Raw genomic sequence first — 14,081 nt, 5'->3', positions numbered from 1 at the left:
AGAGCATCAGTGGGCTGTTTATACTTCTACAGCCTCTGGACTTACTTGTCCTGTAACTCTGTAACCTCAGCAGTAAGGGCTGCAGAGAGGGAACCTGATTACAGGAACAGGAGATTCCAGGTGAAGTCCCTCATGTTTTATTTAGTCAGGGTACCATAGACTAAGATCAACAATGATCCAAAGATTCCAATTCATAGATAATTCCCGCATGGGTCTAAAAGAAAAACTAATAAAGCTATGAATAGAATTTAAAAAACTCCACAGTAAAATATAGTTCTTTGCTCTACATTTTCTTTGGGCTACAGGTATGCAGAATTCTATACTAAATACTTACTCAAGGAATATGCATTAATTTTCCAAACCAGGCTGTTGCAGTCATTTGTCCATTGTTGGCCATCTGCTTAGATGTTGGGGTGTACAGACCCTATACTGGGGTTGAAGGAGCTAAAGCACAATAGTGGGCCCAGGTTCCCCTAACTTTCCAGACCTGCATGCTTGAACTGGAGAGCAACTCAGCTCAAAAGAAAGAGGATTTGGGAGGGGGGGGATAGACTTAGCCTGAGGTCTCCTGATCAAAGGTGCTGAAGAAGCCTCTTCGTGAGGCTGACTTCTGAGCTTGGTTGGGATTAAATGTTTAGTTTACTTTTCTTACGCTATTTATATTGGACTTGAATATATTGTTGTAGGAGATGGAGGAGACCCAGAGAGGTAGTTCCAATGCTACTTCAGAGAGCCAAACACTGTTGTTTCTCATAGGCTCTGGATCAGAGTCCAGTAGAGTGGGAAGGGAGGCATAAGCCTCACATCAACCCTCACCCTCCTTAGTAAAGAGAAAGCAAGGACACTGAAAACCTTGAGGTGAAGATAAGCCATAGAAAAGGCTTAGGAACTGGACTGAAAACCCTTCCCCCTGGGAGGTATGAGACTAGAAAATGGCTATGCTACCCACTAGGCCATCTGGCCCTCCTTCAGTCAGCCCAGCTGAGAACTACAGAAATATATTTTCTGGCCAAATTAATTGCTGGATTAATTTCAGTGGAGTAGGAAGGATGAACGTGGCCTAACCTGACTATAGTTGCAAAAGACTGTTCCTTGAATTACTGGAACAGGTTCTGCTAGAGATGGAGATGGCTACGTAACAGCCTGCTCCTTTTCAAACTCCTCAGGACAAGCATTGTGACAGTTGATAAGAGAACAGTGATAAGTGCAGTATAATACAGCGTTCTGGTTCAAAATGTACTCTGTCGATTACAGCGGATGGAGGAGACAGGAAGGCTGGAACGTGGAAAAGCCTCACTTATACACTAAGTATTTGATCCATACAAACTCCCATAGTCCTGAGAGAGCCTGATCATTTTCAGCTGATTAGCTATTAAAATGGAAAGCAATTTGATATCTTCCTTAATGCCATGGAGAAGTGACTCACTCTGTTCATTTGTGCTAGAAGAAATCTAATCATAAAAGGCATGATACAGACAAATGGGAATTCATGTTTCTTTTGTGGTTTGTTACTTAGTTTTTATTCTCTGATTGACCATCCCTATCCAGTGGTAGGTGTTTCATTTCCACACACTATACAGTGTAAGTCCAGTTATTCAAATTCCAGTTATCTAAAAATCCTAATTATCTGACTCCTTGTGGTTAATCATGGGCTAATAGTTTCTCTGTCATCTTCTTGGTGCCTGCTAGTGCTTTTGGTATCTACTCCAAGAAAAGACATTGGCCTATTCTGATCAGTGCTGTGCAGAGGCTTCGAAAAGAACATGGAACACTTTGCCATATTAGCCTACAGGAATGGTACGGGAGACCCTAAGGTGCCTCTTCTATGCATTGAGTAATCTGTTAGCATCTGTTGTGTTAAGCATGTTAATTTTACCTCCCTCCTTGGGATTTACAGAGGCCAAAGAAGTGCCTTGATGAAAGTGGAGATCTTCACTGCCTGGCTTGTTAACTTTGCCTCTGATGTGCACTCCTTTCCCCGGGCAATGGGATTACCCATCTATGGGCTGTTTCTGTTAAATAATGCTAGGGCTTTGTAATATGGCGTGACTCAACCCTGGGGCGCCCCCCTGCTGGTCCCTCTGGATATGAGCCCTTTGGTGCTGGAGCGCCCCCTTTTGGCTGGTGCCACATCTGCCATTACCTATTCCTTTCCACCTCTGTGTTAGGACCCCCATGTCCCTCCCAGACTTTGGGTATTGCCCTGCCACCATGCCCCCACACTCTGTGGAACCCTTCAAACACCTATGCCCATCTTGCCTCAGTGACCCACTGCCAGTCTTCATCTAGCCCCTTACCTCAGACAGCAAACTGCAGTCTGAAGGGGCCACTCATCACTGGCAAGGGGGTGTGGACCTTTGCCTACCCTGGCTGCCTCTTTGCAGTCCAATAGCCCCAGGCTTATTTCAGGCCCTGCAGCCTGGGAGTTTGCCTGACCAGAGCTTCCTCAGCTCTGCCTGCCCTCCCCAGCCCTGCTCTAACTACAGCCCTAGTATTCTCAGGCCTTGTCTCCAGAAGCTTTCAGCTTCCCTGGCAGCCAGATCCCTCCTGCTCCCCAGCCAAAGCAAGAGTGTGTCTGTTTCCACCCCCCCAGGAGCCTTTATTTTTACAACCCTAGCTGGGGCCCTAATTGGCTCATACTGGCCACAGCTGCTGGCTCCACTGCTCCTTCCCCTCCCCCAGCACTGGGTTTTAACCCTTAAAAGGCTAGTGTGGGGGCAGATGCCCCATCACAGGCTTATACAGGCTGTGTGTACTTAACTCAGTTCATTTTTGTTACGCTTTAAAGAAGTATTATTATTATTATTAGCAAAATATTAAACAAGTGTTAGTATTACTCCCTTCATTCTCTATATCAGAGAAACTGCAACTATAAAAATAGCACTTGCATTTATTTGAATGTCCAGTTATCAGCCTTTTTCTAGTTTGAGGAACCTAAAGCAGATCAGAAGAAGTGTTGGCCTGGTAGAAGAGGGTGTAAACCAAATTAAAGTATTTATTTTTTACTCTTATCCACTGAAACTGGCTTGGTTATAGTGAAATTCCATTTACAGCAAAGTGAAGCTACAAGCTTTGAATTATTTCAACATGGTTCCATTAACATTTATTGTGGGGAAGTTTCATGCCACTATGCCCATGTTCAACTTTCCTACTTTGCTTGTAGACTGTCACAATTGTTACCTGCTTTCCACATGGATTATCCTCTCCCCCTGCTCTAACTGAGCCCAGGAGGAGAGGAGAAGATGCACTCACCCTATGGAGAAAGGGGAAGAAGGGATCCTTAAATCGACATCTTGTTGCAGCTGCTTTTTTTCTGGGAGTGAAGCTTTGGTCTTTCAGAGAACATACGGCGGCTGCTGAGAGCCCTACCTACAAAGGGTTGAAGAAGAAAGGCCATGTTATGTTTTTTGCACCAAAAATAAAGTGGTATTTTTGCCAGGAGGCAATAGGTGGCTATAGGGAAACTAGGTTTATGAGATGTTGCTCTGTATAATTTCTTTTTCCCTTGATATGCACCTCATGGAACATTTGGCCAGGAGGGTCGAAATGAGCTGCTGTCAAAGACAAATACACCAAACTGTGTGTTCAACAGTGATGTGGAGTGATTTGAGAGTCAAACTTTCTCTCTGACCTAAGGGCACAGCGCTTTCCATTTGCAGGTTCTGAGGTGAATTATTCTGAGGTGCAACCCTAACCTCATTGTCTTGTTATGACACAACCCTTCTGCTCTTCCTAGGAAAAATACATTCATTAATACTTTTCACTTTTTTTACACTCATGTCTAACTCTATGAGCATCCAGCTACTGTTTAATTCCCTTGGGGCCAGGGACTACAATTGCAGTTTCAAAGGTGAAACTCGGCTGCTATAGTTTCTTTCTCCTCCATAAAAATCAATCCTTAGCTCTTCTGCATTGAAACAATAAGAAATGATTATTTTTGGAAACTTTATTGTTATTGAAATTTAAAACTTTTTTTCCCCAATTCTACATTCTCTGTACATCAAACCCTTTTTAACTTAGGGCTACAATTAAATAGAGGCAATCAAAGACTAAGTGCCAAACAAATCTTGCCAAACAAATCATTGGAAGAACTAGTAGGCCAAGTACTTTTATTGACATTTCTTTCTGCCCAAAACCAACATTTTAATCTAAAACTTCAACTTTTTAATACACTGAATTGCAGATGAGACAAATCAAATAAATTATACCATGACATGGTATTGCATTAGGGACACTCCACGGCTGTTCATATACGTTACTCCAAACCAGGGGTGGCCAACCCGCAACTTGCGAGTTGCATGCAGCTCTTATCCCCCAAAAGTGTAGCTCGCAAAGCCACTCCTGTGCCCCCCAAAGGCCTCCGGGCCCCCTCCCTCCACAGGCCCCCAGCTCCCCTGTGCTCACCAGGGCGGCAATGCAAAATGGCACCCAAGATGGCGGCCATCAATGGGAGCATGATATGGCCAAAAAGCCTAAGCTTGTTTTTTAAAGGGGCAGCCTCCTTTTTTTTTTTCTTTTGCCCCATAATTCTGGTGCGGCTCTGCATTTTTTCTGGTGCTGTTTTGGCTCTCGTTGTTAAATGGGTTGGCCACCCCTGCACTACACCACTGCTTTCATGGTTCAGATAACACTTGGGATACGTCTACATTGCATTCCTCTTGAGCAAAAGCCTATGCAAATGAAGCGTGGATTAGCATATTGCTGCACTTCACTGCATAATTAATTAGGGGCTGTTTTTGCACAAGAGGCTTTTGCACAAAAAGGAGCCATCTACACAGCTAAGAACAGCACTGGCGCAAAAGGGGTTTTTTGCACAAAAAGGAGCTGTGTAGACGTCTCCTTTTTGTGAAAAAACCCCTCTTGTGCAAAAACAGCCCCTAATTAATTATGCAAATGAAGCGCAGCAATATGCTAATCTGTGTTTCGTTTGCATAGGCTTTTGTGCAAGAGGGATGCAATGTAGACGTAGCCTTATATGGTTCCCAAACACAAACTATATTTATAATAAATCTGCAGTCCATACTAGGAATGTTAGATAGCATGTAATTGAATAGTCATGAAACTGCATCAAATTTTAGTGGTTACACAACTATTAGATAGTCCCTGGAGGTGGCAGCCAGTGCACTCTTGGCCCCACTCCCAGGGAGCCTCCTGTCACTCTGCAGTACTGCCTCTGTATCAGAGGCAGCAGCACCACATGACAGATGGGAGCCAGTCTGAGACAGTAGCGCGGGATGGCAGTAGTGCAGGGCGGTGGCAGCTAGTTTGCATGGACAGAGGCTGCTTTTCTTCCCCGTCCTCCCCTGCTACTGCCTCTGATAGAGGCAGCAGCATAGCAGAGGGGCAGGCGGCTCCTGCCTGCCCTCTGCCTCTGAAGGTGGCAGCAAGCGGGGGATGGGGTGGCAGTCGGGTCCATGGAGCTGGCACGTGTGGAGAGCTCAGGGGCCAAATAGAAGGGTCCCAAAGGCTAGATGTGGTCTTTGGGCCATAGTTTACTCCTCTCTGATTTGCAGCAGTGGTACTCTGCCTGAGCCATGCAAGCTGCAAGTGGGTCTTTAATGTGTCTCCTGCAGCTTATTGCAGTGCATGATTCTAAAACATTGTGTGATTTTTATTTATTAACCAATTTAAGTTATAAATCTATTAGAATGGTTTTACTATTAACTAGGGCTATCAATTGCCCTGCGTTAACGCCTGCGATTAATGCAGGACAGGATTAACGCATTAATGCTGTGCTGCCCCTTTGAAGTGCTGCTCCAGCAATTCAGAGGGGCAGCAGAGCTGCATTTCAAAGGGGCTTTCAATGCGGAACCGGGGATCAGCTGGGCACTCCAGCTGATCCCCAGCTCCACTTGTGCTGCCCCTTTGAAGTGCCATTTTGGTGCTTTAAAGGGGAAGTGCATTAAGAGCTGGTGATCAGCTGGAGTGGCACTTCAAAGGGGCTTTGCAACACGGATCGGCTGGAGTCCCCAGCTAATCCTAGGCTCCTAATGCGCTGCTCCTTGGACACACTGCTGCTGATCTTCCAAGGGGCAACACTGCATGGAGCCCGGAGTCAGCTGTGGCCTTAAGCTGATCCTGGCCTCCATGCAGCACTGCCCCGTTGAAATGCCACCATGACATTTCAAAGGGGAGGCGCACATGATTATACGCACGATAAATTGCGATTACATTTTTTAATCGCTTGACAGCCCTACTATTAACCAATTGTAATTGATAAAATAATCAGATTTGCTCAGTCATTCTCCTGTGAGAAAAATGTGTAGTAAGAAACAATGAATTCACAGCACTGTGGCTGATTTGGGTAACGTTGATTGCTCATGTGACCCATTGAGGTCTGAGAATCATTTAGAAATTATAGTGTGGATACTGACAGTCTGGATTCCATTGAGCTATGTCTACCCACTTCACAGAGAAGCCATGGAAATGATTTGCTTTTTTGTAAAGCACTTTGAGGTCTTCAAATTACAGGCAGAGCAGAAGTGCAAAGTACTTTATGTGAAAAATCAAAAAGCAGGAAATTATTACAAGATTGTAATGTAGATAGGAAGGGGACAAAATGAATGTGAAAATTGTCAAATCAGATCTAAAACACACCACAAATCACCCTCAAAATGGTTTTTAAAAGAAAAATGTGAATGTATTTTTAATAAATAAGAAAATGGCTGACATTATTTCTGCTCAAATAGCTCTCTCTCTTCTAAAACAACGTCAGACTCATTAGCATCTGCTCATACCCCAGGGGGTGCTAAGCAATCAGAAAGCAGGTCTTCAGCCAGAATAAGAATAGCATCAAGAATATTTGAACATCTACTAGACTTCTATATGATCCCTGATCTGTTTTTTCCCAATGGAACTTAAAAGGGCGTGTCTAACAATGGCACTTCTGTTGTAGAAAGATTTTTGAAAAGCAAAACCAAACCCAGGGTTGATTTACATGAACTTCTTAGAACAAATTCATCAGAGGGCCACAGATAATGATAGTTTCATGACCTGCATAAAGCAATGAAGTGGCTAATGGATATGCATGTACTTTTGAATAACAAGAGTACTTATATTGTATGGCCCCAGATAAACTATTCTCTTTTACAGTTAATATATTAAGGAAAGCAAATAAGCAAAATGTTTGGGATGGTGCATCTTGCCAAACAACTGATCTCGGTAATCGTGACTGATCTAGACAAATTTAGATTTTGAGCCAATTCATTTGAAGCATGATATTTCGCAATTGTTGAAGGGACTACTATAAGGCCAGTGACTTCAGAAGGGAGTGAGTTTCATAGCAACAAATGCAGCATAAAACTCAGATGCACAGCCACATTCAGAGATTTACAAGCTTCCTAGCAGCAAGTGGCTGCGAGTAAAGTCTTTGGGCCTATTTCTAAGCTCCAGTAAGTTTGTTTTGTGTCAGTCTTTGTAGCACAAAACAGACGTAAGTGTAATTGGGCAGGGAGGTGGGGATTCCTGCAGAACAGAGGACTCCTCAGGTGGTAAAACTGCCATTGTGGCTCTTACACTTCACTGTCTTACTTTCTAGCCTGGAAGGTGGGGGGTGTCAAAGGGAAAATGGCATAGTAGGGGCATGATCATGAGATTCCAATACACTGATAATCCTTGACTGCTTCAATGGCTGCTAACATTGTTTAGAACTGCCCTGAGAGTTGCTTTAAACTTCCAGGACCATGCCACAATAGACAAGGCCCAGGATCAAAGGTGAAGCCCCATGTAGTACCCTTTTGCCTGCTCTTCAATTGCATCCCACATTCACTGTGTGCTAAGAACATGGCACTAAATTTGCCAGCTTCATTCACATAAATTCCATTTATTTCAGGGGAGCTGCAGTAAAGATTAATTTGATCCAGGGAATATAAGGAAGATTAAACTTGAAGAGCCAATGGAAGGTGTCAGTTACAATGATATAGTCTCCCTGAGACTCAGGCCAGAAATTGGGCCATGATATTCAATAAAGTTGGGTAATAAAATGAAAATACATTGGAATTACCAAATTAAATATGTAAATTTGAAGCATATATAGTTCCCAGTTCATGAGACAAGGTGTAAGTGCTGCTTCTGAAAAATTATAGATCTTAAATTGCCAAGACTATCTTTATACATTATGAAATAAGAACTAAAGTGAAGAAATCTCTCGTTATACTGCTAGGTAACAAAACAGGTCAAAATATTTCTACAGCACAATCAATGTGAATACAAATTGTCCACAAATAAAAATGAGAGGAAGGATAGAAAAATCAATCAAATGATTGATTTTTCAGTATTAAAGTTAAGGCCTGGAAGGAAGGAATACTGAATTAGATCATCTAAAGCATTGATTTCAGCATGCTTTTCTAATATACACGCCTTCCCTTTCACTGGTTCCCTCCTACCCTGGTTTAGTTTGTAATGGATTCTATTTCCTGATGCTATATCTCCTTATAGGCCCCAATCATGCAAAGTTCGTTGTGGTGACATGTGTGTATCTCATATTGAATAACTGTGGGAAATAGAGTCTGAGCCCAATTAGGCCACTGGGTAGCAGCTGGAGTGGTGTTAGGCTTAATTGGTGGTCAAACCCAGCTGGGATGGAGGCTTTTATTTTAATAAAGGAGTGAGCTAAGTGGAAATGATATTGGCAAGAGCTGTCTGAGAGTTCTAGAGCAGAAAGGGGATGTAAGAAGAGAGAGGAAACTCTGTAGCAATTCTTGTGGTAGTGGAGCAAACTGAGGGAAACAAACAGGCTATTGCTGTGTAGTTAGAAAATCTATGGAATTCATGGGATTGGAGCAAACTCCTGTGGCTGACTACAATGTAAGAGTATGAACTGGACCTCTGCAAGGAAACAAGAGTTGCTTGTTATGAAGTGCCCAGAAAAAGTCTAGAGGGGAAAAAGGATGAAGGGTAGAAAGGAGTCAAGGGGAGGTAACAGCAAAGTGTCTGACAAAGCAGAAGATAGCTGTTGGTTATAGGGTTTCTGGCTTGTAATTCTCTTGAGAAGGGGAGAGTAGCAATGTAAGGCAATAAGAGCAATTTAAAGGCCTGAGAGGAGGGTGTGAGAACCATACATGCAGAGGTGAGGGCTGAACACCAAACAAGAACTTGGCCCACTAGTTACTTTGGAAGGGCTGGAACTAAAATGTGACCAGACCAAAGGGCCAAGCTGTGAGAAGAGGCAAATCACAGTGGGATTGGAGCAACCGCCAGCAGAAAAGTACTAGAGAGGAAAGAGCCATTGTGCCCAGCCACAAGGAGGCACTCCAGTAGTAAGTCCACCGTTCTAATTTCTTAACCACATGCTTAATTACAAACAGGAGTAGCTGATGCAACTTGTGCTTCAAGTTAAGCCGGTGCTATATACTTTTCTGGCCTACATGTTATTCCCTTGTGATCATATTAAAAAGTCTCAGAGGTAACTGTGTTGGTCTGTAACTTTAAAAATGAGTAGTCCTGTGGCACCTTAGAGACTAACAAATATATATGTGTATGTATATATAAATAAATAAAATCATGAGCTTTTGTGGGCAAAACCCACTTCAGAAGTGGGCTGTTCTTGTGATCATGTATCTTTAGGAGAGTGGAGTAGTTGAAGAATTGGGGACATAATTTCTGGTATCTCATTTATTAATCTTGTGCCTGATGCTGTGAAAAAGGAATATCCCTGGAGAGGTGTTCAGCACCTCAACAAAGATTGAGGTATTTAACACCTCTCACTTTCAATCCCTTGCTTAGTGACTTGAGTTGTCCAGTCTAATATCAATGTACTTTGATTTATCTCTCTCAGGAGGAGGAGAAGGGCGGGGGGGAAATCATCTAGGAAACCTTGCACATGTTTCCTAGTTCTCACCACTGGATGCTTTCTGCTTGAGTGGCCCTAAATTAGTGAAAATGAACAACAAAAATCATTAATATAACACTTTTTTACAAAGAGCTTGCTCCTGTATCCCATAGAAGTCAATGATAAAACTCCTGTTGGCATCAGTGAGTACAAGATAAGACCAGAGAAAGCAATGATGCTGGCTTTTACAAGCCCCTGTGAATTGCATTTGGCATGAAAGAGGAGACTTCGATCTCAGAATTAAATGAGAAGAGAATGCGCACTGGAACAGTGGAGAAATGTAGACAGTCTCCCAATTTTATGTTACAGAACATGGCCATAGCACTTCAGCAGGCTGAGGTTAAAACTTTGAGAGCTTTGCTAGTTTAGGAGATGAGATTTTATTTTCAGGAGAAATGAGTACTATCCTCCTGTGTAGGGATGTACTAGCACTGTAAAAAGTGTTCATTGACCATTGTAGGGCATTCCCATATGAAAGGTGAATAAACTATGCTGGATCATGTAGTGAAATAACTTCTGATTTAAAAAAAAACACCCCACTAACAACATAAGACTAGCCACACTGCGTCAGACAGTCTGGTATCCTGTCCTTCATCAGAGGCTAGTGGCAGATGCCTCAGAGGGAATGAATGCAACAGGGCAACTAATTGTGTGATCCATCCTCTTGTCCTCTCCTAGCTTCTAGCAGTCAGAGGTTCAGGGCCCCTCCAAGCACAGGGTCCCGAATCATCTTGGCTCCATGAATGATGCAATTCTTTTTTTAAAAATCCAGTTATAACTTTTGCCTATCAATGAGTTTCGCAGGTTGACAGCATTGTTTGAAGAGGGACTTCCTCTTGCTTGTTTTTTTTTTTTTTTCAACATATTGCCTGTTAATTTCATCAGGTCACCCCGAGTCATGTGTTAGGTGAAGAGGTAAATAACACTTATTTACTTTCTTCATACCAGCCCATACTTAAGGGTTCAATGTGCAGCAGGGAGCTTCTGGGGAAGAGACAGGGTTGGGGTGTTGGGTCTGGGTGAAAGGTAGGGTGCAGGGATTGGGATGCTCACTTGGTGCAGCTCCTGACGAGGGTGAGGGAGAGGAGCAGGGAATATGGCTCCACACAGCCCTGTACTTGCAATGCGAGTGGCAGGGGAAAAGCAGCTGGGAGAGAGGGAGAACAGCGGTGGGCAGAGCTGATTCCTTCCCCCCATCAAGCAGAGTTGGTCATGTAGAGGCTTTATTGCTAGATCCCTGCTCCTTGCCCCCCTCCCGCCCCCCTACAGTGGGAGGAGTAGTTCTGAGCCTCACAGGCCAGACCAAGGGAAGCTGGGAGCCTGTCAGAGGTTCCCCATCCTTGGTTTACACAGAAGAAACCCTGCATCTTGGCAGGATGTTAAACCAGATTACCCTTTTGGTCCAGTCTGACTCTGTTTCTATGAGTCTAGGGATTAGGAACTCCTCACTTAGAGGGCAATAAGGCTAATGGAATTATTAGTGTGTGGAACTAATACTAGGGAGGAGGATGAGGAGGTTCTTATTTACCTGAGCTGCACAGCAGGCATGCGGGCAAAAACTATCAGAGGAATGATTTCTGATCTGAGTGCTGATGCAGTTGTATTCCCATAACATTTCCTTTGCAAACAAAATACATTTTTCTGTAGTGTTGATGAGGCCCATCGTTGTTTAATATCTCTTACTGGTACCGAATGGCCAAAGGAAGATAATAAAAATGACCTGGGAAAGTTCATGTGATTCCAAAGCTGATAAAAATCTAAAAAGATAGTTCAAGTACTAGTTTGTATTGCATCCTTCAGACATGGTAAGGGACTAATAATCTCTATTTCTTCCTGGCTAATGGACATGAATTTTAGTCTCTAAATCTGTCTTGAGGATGTATTGAGGGTTTAAACTTTATTGCATATGCAGCTGTTATTGAATTTCAAATGCTCAGAACTGGGGCATTTAAAAAAATAATTAGATGATGTAATCCTTTCCTCTTCAGATCCAGAGTCTTTAAATCCATTCTTTCTGGAATTACACCTTTTCAGGGGCTGGAATACTGTAGGGAGGGAAGGAGCGTGCAGGTCTGTATCATCTGAATTTTAGTTCTTGGAGACTCTTATGGGAAATTATTTGTTGTCCCCAGTTAGTGGTACGTAGTGAATCAGCAAATAAGCAATTCAGTATAAGAGAAATATCGAGGCAAAATAAAAATTTTCCATGTCACTTTTCATGTCACCTTATTGAGAACTGTAGGTAAGGTCTGGCAGGAGTTTTCAATAATTCATGAAAGGAAATGGGGCACTGATGATAAAAGAAGAAACTTATGTCAGTCATGCTGTTAAAAACCATAGAGAATGATTAAAGGATTAGAGAACCTGGCAGCTTCAAGGGCCTCAATCTATTTAGCTTAAGGAATAGTTAACTGGGGACTTGTAGGTATTTACTGACTAACCTGTGGAATAATGTTCAATAATGGCCTTCTCAATGCAATTGAGAGGTATCACATGATCCAGTGGCTGGAACCTGAAGCTAGACAAATTCAGACAGTGAAAGTCCTTGATTCCACTACTGATCATTTTTAAATCAAGGTCCCTGTAGCATTGGAGGAGGGGCGGCTATCTCTGAGTTCTGCCCCTGTCCCTGCCCTGAGCGCCCTTGCGGCCAATGGGAAGCTGCAGGGGATGGTGCCTGCAGGCAGCAGTGAGCAGAAAACCTGCCCCTATGTCTGTTGTCTTCCTTGCAAGGAAGGATTTTTTTTTTTGTAGGCTTCATGCTACATTTCTGGCCCTGGTGGCTGTAAAAACTAAAGACCCACTGTTGCTACATAAACCAGTGCTAAAGTAGAGCAATTTGCCTCCTCTCAGTACAATGATTCTCAATTAAAAAAAAAAAATAGAGCGCCAAGGTCAGGCCACATCAGTATTTACATATTCCCTTGAGAAAAGTGCTGCATACTGAATGTCAGCAGCCGTAATGATCTGAATAGTGTAGCCCTGAGGTGATATGGGCATATTTGCTCAGGAGTGTAAAGCGATACAGGCAGTCCCCGGGTTACGTACAAGATAGGGACTGTAGGTTTGTTCTTAAGTTGAATCTGAATGTAAGTCGGAACTGGCGTCAGCCACTGCTGAAACTGATCAGTTTCAACCGCGGCTGAAGCTGGATGCCAGTTCTGACTTACATACAGATTCAACTTAAGAACCCCAGGCGTCCCCAAGTCAGCTGCTGCTGAAACTGATCAGCGGCTGATTCCAGGAAGCCTGGGGCAGAGCAACTCTGCCTTGGGCTTCCTGTAGTCAGCTGCTGGTCAGTTTCAGCAGCGTCTGACTTGGGGATGCCTGGGGCAGAGCAGCTGGGGTGCTGGTGGGTTGGTCCAGAGCGGTGCTGCGGGACCAACCTGGCAGCCCCCAGCTGCTCTACCCCAGGGGTAGGCAAGAAAAGCCTGGTCTGCTGGGGGGGGGGCACTAGCTGCACCCCCCCAGCAGACCAGGGGGACAGGAGCAAAGCCGTGGAGCACGCCCGCAGCGGGACAGCCCGGGCGCGCTCCGTGGCTTTGCTCCTGTCCCCCTGGTCTGCTGGGGGGGTCCAGAAAAGCCGCTGGACCCCTCCAGCAGACCAGGGACACCAGAGCAAAGCTGCCGCCTGGGCGGCTATGCTCGTTTGCCCGGGAGCAAAGCCGCCCAGGCGGCGGCTTTGCTTAGGTGTCCCTGGTCTACTGGGGGGGGTCCAGTGGCTTTGCTGGACCCCCCCAGCAGACCAGGGGGACAGGAGCAAAGCCGCCCAGGCGGCGGGAGTCCCGCTGCCTGGGCGGCTTTGCTCGGGTGTCCCTGGTCTGCTGGGGGGGGGGGGTCCAGCGGCTTTGCTGGACCCCCCCAGCAGACCAGGGAGACCGGGAGAAGCTTTTCTCACCCTGGAGGACACGGGTAGTGACCCGCCGCCCATGAGCTCCGGGGCGAGAGAAGCCCCGTTCGTAAGTGCGGATCCGACATAAGTCGGATCCGCGTAAGTCGGGGATTGCCTGTACTGTCTTCAGTTGGGCATGGATCTTTGGGGAATTAAACTTTATTTTGATTTCTCCCTACCTGACTCAGGCTCTTGACACCTCATATGCTTTAAAGCAGACAATGATTGCTACGCCACGCAAAGGCTGAGATTTTTCAGAAGTAACTGGTGACTTTGGGTGCTAAATCTGAGCTCTAAAGGGGGCCTGGTTTTTCAGTGTGCTGAGCACCCACCCTGTGAAAATCAGGCCCCTTTTAGGTT

At 44.6% G+C, this 14,081-nt stretch overlaps 1 long non-coding RNA gene across 1 annotated transcript in view; it reads left to right on the top strand.

Moving 5' to 3' along the window:
* The first annotated feature begins 8,634 nt into the window (after positions 1-8,634).
* The window catches only part of LOC142827650 (uncharacterized), a 68,853-nt gene continuing 63,406 nt past the window's right edge, over positions 8,635-14,081 (top strand). The window contains exon 1 of the long non-coding RNA XR_012902353.2: positions 8,635-9,257. This is a non-coding gene — a long non-coding RNA (uncharacterized LOC142827650). The remainder of the gene's footprint in view (positions 9,258-14,081) is intronic.

This window comes from Pelodiscus sinensis, chromosome 3 (genome assembly GCF_052426305.1).
Source record: "Pelodiscus sinensis isolate ZL-2025 chromosome 3, ASM5242630v1, whole genome shotgun sequence".
NCBI lineage: Eukaryota > Metazoa > Chordata > Testudines > Trionychidae > Pelodiscus > Pelodiscus sinensis.
This window is presented reverse-complemented; position numbering and strand designations above follow the sequence as displayed.